General features: G+C 38.8%; 1 non-coding gene across 1 annotated transcript; it reads right to left on the reverse strand.

The window, feature by feature from the left end:
• Positions 1-4663: 4663 nt before the first annotated feature.
• On the reverse strand, positions 4664-4771 carry LOC112738789 (small nucleolar RNA R71). Its single transcript, XR_003169738.1, has one exon. It is a non-coding gene; the product is annotated as a small nucleolar RNA R71 (small nucleolar RNA).
• Between the last annotated feature and the right edge of the window lie 3117 nt (positions 4772-7888).

Here is a 7888-nt window from a genome sequence, read left to right on the forward strand (position 1 = left end):
CATTAAAATGAAATGCATGCTTTCATTAGCTTTACTAATTAAATATTTCGTGCATGCATTCATTATGTTTTAATTAATAAAGCCAATTGCATTAACGTTGAAAAATCATTAAATGCATGCTTTCATTCGGCCATAGTTAATTGCATGCATGCATAAGCATTAATGCATGTCAGTTCATGATGCCAAGGAACAAATGGTCATGGGCCACGCTTTTTCCTTCCATAGGCCACGCTTCCTTTGTTTCTTTCTTTTCTTCACCTACAAGTAATCAAAACAACCAATCAAAGTATCACAAAATTCACAAAGCTTAAAATTCATTTAAAAACCAATAAATTTTAGCTTAAACCTCATGATTTTGTGTCAATTAAAGGGTGGTTAATTGAATCCAAGTACACATGAAATTCTACCCAAATGGCTTACTTATGGCTCAAGAAAGTGCATAAAACCTATTGAAAACAAAGGAAAAAGACTAGTGAAACTAGGCTAAGATGACCTGTCATCAATCCTCTGTCAGATATTCCCTTCTTGGCTTTCTGCTGCTGATGAGCGGATAATTTATACGCTTTTTGGCATTATTTTTAGTATGTTTTTAGCAGGATCTAGTTACTTTTAGGGATGTTTTCATTAGTTTTTATGTTAAATTCACATTTCTGGACTTTACTATGAGTTTGTGTGTTTTTCTGTGATTTCAGGTATTCTCTGGCTGAAATTGAGGGACTTGAGCAGAAATCAGATTCAGAGGTTGAAAAAGGACTGCTGATGCTGTTGGATTCTGACCTCCCTGCACTCAAAGTCGATTTTCTGGAGCTACAGAACTCGAAATGGCGCGCTTCCAATTGCGTTGGAAAGTAGACATCCAGGGCTTTCCAGCAATATATAATAGTCCATACTTTGGCCAAGAATAGACGACGTAAACTGGCGTTCAACGCCAGCCTTCTGCCCAAATCTGGCGTCCAGCGCCAGAAAAGGATCCAAAACCAGAGTTGAACGCCCAAACTGGCACAAAAACTGGCGTTCAACTCCACAAATGGCATCTGCACGTGCTATACTTAAGCTCAGCCCAAACACACACCAAGTGGGCCCCGGAAGTGGATTTATGCATCAATTACTTACTCATGTAAACCCTAGTGACTAGTTTATTATAAATAGGACCCTTTACTATTGTATTAGACATCTTTGGATCTGGGGATTACCTTATGATCCTTTGATCACGTTTTAGGGGGCTGGCCATCTCGGCCATGCCTAGACCTTCACTTGTGTATTTTCATACGGTAGAGTTTCTACACTCCATAGATTAAGGTGTGGAGCTCTGCTGTTCCTCAAAGATTAATGCAAAGTACTACTGTTTTCTATTCAATTCTTCTTATTTCTCTTCTAAGATATCCATTCGCACCCAAGAACGTGATGAAGGTGATGATTATGTGTGACGCTCATCATCCTTCCCCCTTATGAACGCGTGCCTGACAAACACTTCTGTTCTACATGAATTAAGCTAGAATGAGTATCTCTTAGATCTCCTAACCAGAATCTTCGTGGCGTACGCTAGAATGATGGCGGCATTCAAGAGAATCCGGAAGGTCTAAACCTTGTCTGTGGTATTCTGAGTAGGATTCAATGATTGAATGACTGTGACGAGCTTCAAACTCGCGAGTGCTGGGCGTTAGTGACAGACGCAAAAGGAGGGTGAATCCTATTCCAGCATGATCGGGAACCGACAGATGAATAGCCGTGCCGTGACAGGGTGCGTGAGCATATTATTCACTGAGAGGAGGGGATGTAACCACTGACAACGGTGATGCCCTTGCATACAGCCAGCCATGGAAAGGAGTAAGACTGATTGGATGAAGATAGCAGGAAAGCAGAGGTTCAGAGGAACGAAAGGCATCTCCATTCGCTTATCTGAAATTCCTACCAATGATTTACATAAGTATCTCTATCCCTATCTTATTAATTAATATTCGAAAACACCATTATCACTTTATATCTGCCTGACTGAGATTTACAAGGTGACCATAGCTTGCTTCATACCAATAATCTCCGTGGGATTCGACCCTTACTCACGTAAGGTATTACTTGGACGACCCAGTGCACTTGCTGGTTAGTTGTATCGAAGTTGTGACAATTATGAATTAAGATCAGAGCACCAAGCTTTGGAGCCATTACCAGGGATTGTTCGAGCCTGGACATCACAATTTCGTGCACCAAGTTTTTGGCGCCGTTGCCGGGATTGTTTGAGTTTGGACAACTGACGGTTCATCTTGTTGCTCAGATTAGGTAATTTTCTTTTTGTTTTCTTTTCAAAAATTTTTCAAAAATAATTTCAAAAAAAAATTTCTCTTTTGTTTTCGAAAAATATAAAAATGTTTTCAAAAATTTTATTCAAGATTTTTAATAATGAATTCTAGTGTTTCATGAAGCATGTTGAAGCCTGGCTGGCTGTAAAGCCATGTCTAAATTCATTTGGACTGAGGCTTGCAATTTGTTATCAAGAGCAATTTAGTTGTTGCTCATCCACCTGCTGCTGATCCATGATCACCTGCTGAAGCTTGGCTGGCCATTGGCCATGTCTAGTGTTTTGGACTGGAGCTTTCTTTGAAAGCTTGGCTGGCTAGTGAGCCATGTATAATTCCTGGACTGAAGCTTTAGACTAAAAATGCAAGATTCCTGGAATTCATATTAAAAATTTTGGAATCCTTATTTTTTCTTTTTCAATAAATTTTTGAAAAAAAAATCCAAAAAAATCAGAAAATCATAAAAATCAAAAATATTTTCTGTTTCTTGTTTGAGTCTTGAGTCATGTTATAAGTTTGGTGTCACTTGCATATGCATCTTGCATTTTTTCGAAAATATCATGCATTCATAGTGTTCTTCATGATCTTCAAGTTGTTCTTGGTAAGTCTTCTTGTTTGATCTTGATGATTTTTTGTTTTGTGTCTTTTCATGTTTTTCATATGCATTCTTGAATTCTTAGTGTCTAAGCATTAAAGAATTCTAAGTTTGGTGTCTTGCATGTTTTCTTTGCATAAAAAATTTTTCAAAATTATGTTCTTGATGTTCACCATGACATTCAAGGTGTTCTTGGTGTTCATCTTGACATTCATAGCATTCTTGCATACACTCATTGTTTTGATCTAAAAATTTCATGCATTGCATATTTTTCATGTTTTTCATAAAAATTTCAAAAATCAAAAAAAATATCTTTCCCTTTTTCTCTCATCAAATTCGAAAATTTGGATTGACTTTTTCAAAAATTTTTAAAATCAAATTGTTTCTCATGAGTCAAATCAAATTTTCAATTTGAAAATCTTATCTTTTTCAAAATCTTTTTTCAAAAAAATCAAATCTTTTTCAAAATTCTTAGTTATTTTCGAAAATTTCAAAAATATTTTTCAAAAATCTTTTTCTTATTTTTATAAAATTTTCGAAAATAACTAATCAATTAATGTTTTGATTCAAAAATTTGAAGTTTGTTACTTGCTTGTTAAGAAAGATTCAAACTTTAAGTTCTAGAATCATATCTTGTGATTTCTTATGAATCAAGTCATTAATTGAGATTTTAAAAATCAAATCTTTTTCAAAACTAATTTCAATCATATCTTTTCAAAAATATCTTCTTATCTTATCTTTTTCAAAAATATCTTTTCAAAATATCTTTTCTAACTTCCTAACCTCTTATCTTTTCAAAAATTTGTTTCAACTAACTAACTAACTTTTTGTTTGTTTCTTAACTTTTTCAAAACCACCTAACTAACTCTCTCTCTCATTTTTCGAAAATATCTCCCCTTTTTTTAAAAATTTCTTTTTAATTAACTAATTATTTTATTTTTATTTTTATTTCAAAAAATTTTCGAAAAAATACTAACAATTTTCAAAAAACTATTTTCAAAAATCACTAACTCCTTTTCAAAAATAATTTTCGAAAATTATACCTCCCCCATCCTATTCTATTTATTCATTCATATCCTAACATCTCATCTCACATCTCTTCCATTCTCACAGTTGTGTTTCTTCCATTATATTACATTCTGTGTCTCCCCCTCTTTTCTTCCCCTCACAAAGGGATCCCTATACTGTGGTATAAAGGATCTCTATTATTATTATCATTTTTCTGTCCATTCTTCCTTGTCATATGAGCAGGAGCAAGGATAAGAACATTCTTGTGGAAGCAGATCCAGAACCTGAAAGGACTCTGAAGAGAAAATTAAGAGAAGCTAAAATACAACAATCCAGAGAAAACCTTTCAGAAATTTTTGAACAGGAAAAGGAGATGGCAGCCGAAAATAATAATAATATAAGGAAGATGCTTGGTGACTTTACTGCACCTAATTCCAATTTACATGGAAGAAGCATCTCCATTCCTGCCATTGGAGCAAACAACTTTGAGCTGAAACCTCAATTAGTTTCTCTGATGCAGCAGAACTGCAAGTTTCATGGACTTCCATCTGAAGATCCTTTTCAGTTCTTGACTGAATTCTTGCAGATATGTGATACTGTTAAGACTAATGGAGTAGATCCTGAAGTCTACAGGCTCATGCTTTTCCCTTTTGCTGTAAGAAACAGAGCTAGATTATGGTTGGATTCTCAACCCAAAGACAGCCTGAACTCTTGGGATAAGCTGGTCACGGCTTTCTTAGCCAAGTACTTTCCTCCTCAAAAGCTGAGCAAGCTTAGAGCTGATGTTCAAACCTTCAGACAGAAAGAAGGTGAATCCCTCTATGAAGCTTGGGAAAGATACAAACAGTTGACCAAAAAGTGTCCTTCTGACATGCTTTCAGAATGGACCATCCTGGATATATTCTATGATGGTTTATCTGAGCTATCAAAGATGTCACTGGACACTTCTGCAGGTGGATCCATTCACCTAAAGAAAACGCCTGCAGAAGCTCAAGAACTCATTGACATGGTTGCTAATAACCAGTTCATGTACACTTCTAAAAGGAATCCTGTGAGTAATGGGACACCTATGAAGAAGGGAGTTCTTGAAGTTGATACTCTGAATGCCATATTGGCTCAAATAAAATATTGACTCAGCAAGTCAATATGATCTCTCAGAGTCTGCATGGAATGCAAGCTGCATCCAACAGTACTCAAGAGGCATCTTCTGAAGAAGAAGCCTATGATCCTGAGAACCCTGCAATAGCAGAGGTAAATTATTTAGGTGAACCTTATGGAAACACCTATAACTCAACATGGAGAAATCATCCAAATTTCTCATGGAAGGATCAGAAGCCTCAACAAGGCTTTAATAATGGTGGAAGAAACAGGTTTAGCAATAGCAACCTTTTCCATCATCAACTCAGCAACAGACAGAGAACTCTAAACAAAATTATTCTAATTTAGCAAATCTAGTCTCTGATCTATCTAAGGCCACTGTAAGTTTCATGAATAAAACAAGGTCTTCCATTAGAAATCTGGAAGCACAAGTGGGCCAGCTGAGTAAAAGGATCACTGAAATCCCTCCTAGTACTCTCCCAAGCAATACAGAAGAGAACCCAAAAGGAGAGTGCAAGGCCATTGACATAAGCGCCATGGCCGAACCTGTAAGGAAAGGAGAGGACGTGAATCCCAAGGAGGAAGACCTCCTGGGACGTCCAGTGATCAATAAGGAGCTTCCCTCTGGGGAATCAAAGGACTCTGAGGCTCATCTAGAGACCATAGAGCTTCCATTGAACCTCCTTATGCCCTTCATGAGCTCTGATGAGTATTCCTCTTCTGAAGAGAATGAGGATGTCACTGAAGAGCAAACTGCCAAGTTTCTTGGTGCAATCATGAAGCTGAATGCCAAATTGTTTGGCATTGATGCTTGGGAAGTTGAACCTCCCTTGTTCATCAATGAACTAAGTGATCTGGATCAACTGACATTGCCTCAGAAGAGACAGGATCCTGGAAAGTTCATAATACCCTGTACCATAGGCACCATGATCTTTAAGGCTCTGTGTGACCGTGGTTCAGGAATAAACCTCATGCCCCTCTCTGTAATAGAGAAACTGGGAATCTATGGGGTGCAAGCTGCTAAAATCTCACTAGAGATGGCAGACAGCTCAAGAAAACAGGCTTATGGACAAGTAGAAGATGTATTAGTAAAGGTTGAGGGCCTTTACATACCTACTGATTTCATAGTCCTGGATACTGGAAAGGAAGAGGATGAATCCATCATCCTAGGAAGACCTTTCCTGGCCACAGCAAGAGCTGTGATTGATGTTGACAGAGGTGAAATAGTCCTTCAATGGAATGAGAACTCCCTTGTATTCAAAACTCAAGGATCTCCCTCTGCAACCATGAGGAAGAAGCAGGAAAAGCTTCTCTCCAAGCAGAGTCAACCAGAGCCCCCACAGTCAAACTCTAAGTTTGGTGTTGGGAGGCCACAACCAAACTCTAAGTTTGGTGTTGAACTCCCATATCCAAACTCTAAGTTTGGTGTTGGAAAGTCTCAACAAAGCTCTGCACATCTGTGAGGCTCCATGAGAGCCCACTGTCAAGCTATTGACATTAAAGAAGCGCTTGTTGGGAGGCAACCCAATGTTTATCTAATTCTTATTTTTCATGTTTTCTTAGGTTCATGATCATGTGGAGTCACAAAATAAATAGAAAAATTGAAAACGGAATCAAAAACAGCAGAAGAAAAATCACACCCTGGAGGAGCATCTGTCTGGCGTTCAGCGCCAGAACAGAGCATGGTTCTGGCGCTGAACGCCCAAAATGGGCAGCTTCTGGGCGCTGAACGCCAGAACAGGCATGGTTCTGGCGTTCAACGCCAGAAATGGCACACAGATGGGCGTTGAACACCCAAAATGGCCACCAACCTGGCGCTGAACGCCCAGAGTTGGATACAAAGGCATTTTTACATGCCTAAGGGGTGCATGGATGTAATTCCTTGAACACCTCAGGATCTGTGGACCCCACAGGATCCCCACCTACCTCCACTCACTTCTTCTCACCACTCTCTTTCACATAACCCCATAAACACTCTTCCCTAAAAACCCCTCACCAATCACCTCAATCTCTCTTCCCCACCAAACCTTCACCACTCACATCCACCCACTCTTCCCCATAAACCTACCTCATAAACTCCACCTACCTTCAAAATTCAAAACCAATTTCCCACCCAAACCCACCCATATGGCCGAACCAATACCCCACCTCCATTCCCTATATAAAGACCTCCATTCTTCACCAAATTCACACAACACACCCCTCTACACTCTCCTTAGCCGAAACCACATCTCCCTCTCCCTCTCCATATTTCTTCTTCTTCTTCTTCTATTCTTTTGTTTATTGCTCGAGGGCGAGCAATATTCTAAGTTTGGTGTGGTAAAAGCATAGCTTTTTTGTTTTTCCATTACCATTGATGGCATCTAAGACCGGAGAATCCTCTAGAAGAGGGAAAGGGAAGACAAAAGCTTCCACATCCGAGTCATGGGAGATGGAAAGGTTCATCTCCAAAGCCCATCAAGACCACTTCTATGATGTTGTGGCCAAGAAAAAGGTGATCCCTGAGGTCCCTTTTAAACTCAAAAGAAATGAGTATCCGGAGATCCGACATGAAATTCAAAGAAGAGGTTGGAAAGTTCTAACAAATCCCATCCAACAAGTCGGCATCCTAATGGTTCAAGAGTTCTATGCCAATGCATGGATCACCAAGAACCATGATCAAAGTAAGAACCCGGATCCAAAGAACTATGTTACAATGGTTCGGGGGAAATACTTAGATTTTAGTCCGGAGAATGTGAGGTTGGCGTTCAACTTGCCATACATGGAAGAGAACGCACGCCCCTACACAAGGAGAGTCAACTTTGATCAAAGGTTGGACCAAGTCCTTATGGACATATGTGTAGAAGGAGCTCAATGGAAGATTGACTCCAAAGGCAAGCCGGTTCAACTAAGAAGA

Source organism: Arachis hypogaea, chromosome 13, assembly GCF_003086295.3.
Source record: "Arachis hypogaea cultivar Tifrunner chromosome 13, arahy.Tifrunner.gnm2.J5K5, whole genome shotgun sequence".
NCBI lineage: Eukaryota > Viridiplantae > Streptophyta > Magnoliopsida > Fabales > Fabaceae > Arachis > Arachis hypogaea.